The sequence below is a fragment of the Procambarus clarkii genome, unplaced genomic scaffold (assembly GCF_040958095.1).
Source record: "Procambarus clarkii isolate CNS0578487 unplaced genomic scaffold, FALCON_Pclarkii_2.0 HiC_scaffold_1212, whole genome shotgun sequence".
Classification (NCBI taxonomy): domain Eukaryota; kingdom Metazoa; phylum Arthropoda; class Malacostraca; order Decapoda; family Cambaridae; genus Procambarus; species Procambarus clarkii.
Genome location: NW_027190242.1, coordinates 1 through 1,054, shown reverse-complemented (window position 1 = coordinate 1,054; position 1,054 = coordinate 1). Strand labels below are relative to the sequence as shown.

At 35.1% G+C, this 1,054-nt stretch overlaps 1 non-coding gene across 1 annotated transcript; it reads left to right on the top strand.

Moving 5' to 3' along the window:
• Window positions 1-337: 337 nt before the first annotated feature.
• On the top strand, window positions 338-456 carry LOC138362104 (5S ribosomal RNA). Its single transcript, XR_011227413.1, has one exon. It is a non-coding gene; the product is annotated as a 5S ribosomal RNA (ribosomal RNA).
• Window positions 457-1,054: the final 598 nt, after the last annotated feature.

The window sequence follows — 1,054 nt, the reverse complement described above, 5'->3', positions numbered from 1 at the left end:
CATGTTCTTTGTAAAAGTATCATAAAGCAGGACAGATGAGACAAATATCATAAAAACTGAAGAGCAGATGAGCACACACATGTATGTATTACAAAAGAAAATCCACAAATTCATTAGAAATTGGCAGGGTAGGCTGAGGAAGTAGGTAGATGTAAAATGTCTGTAAATGGCGAAAGAACATAAACCCAAGACTGAATAAACGATGTTAAATATCCACGCCAAGGAGACAAAAATATGTTAGGATACAATTACCATTAAGACACCACAAGAAGGTCCGTATCCTGCCGTGATGACTAAAAAGAGTTGGTTATTAGCCACAATGTGTAGGCAGTCTCATGCCAACGGCCATACCACGTTGAGAACACCGCTTCTCGTCCGATCAGCGAAGTTAAGCAACGTTGGGTTTGGTTAGTACTTGGATGGGTGACCGCCTGGGAACACCAAATGCTGTTGGCAATAATGTTTTTTGTTTTGTTTTGTTTTGTTTCGTTTGTTTTTGTTTGAATGGCTGGCTGGCTGGCTCCACGGGAAATTCACGGAGTTGTGTGGAATAAGGCCTGGTAAAATGAATTAATATGTATGTCATGTTTAAAACAAACTCGCTTAATATAGTGTGTGAGGCTTTATACAAAAACAAACAACCAAAACAAAACATGTTGTATATATATATATATATATATATATATATATATATATATATATATATATATATATATATATATATATATATATATATATATATATATATATATAGCTTAATCCGGGTTTGAACTCGCAACTCCAAGAATACGCATCACTTATATACACTTTACCACTGGACCACTGCAGGACACTTGATGCTGAGGTATCAATTTAATGACGTAAATGCCATTTCCACAAATAAATGATAATTTAAAAGTATTTGTATGTACAAATCTTTTCTGTTTAAAAGGCTACAATATCAGTTACTGATATAATTTGTGTTAATGTTTCTATACCCACAGGAAGGCATGTTTTTGCTTATATGTAAGGGGTACGGAGAAGGAATCCACAGACCATCATTCCCCTTCCCCCG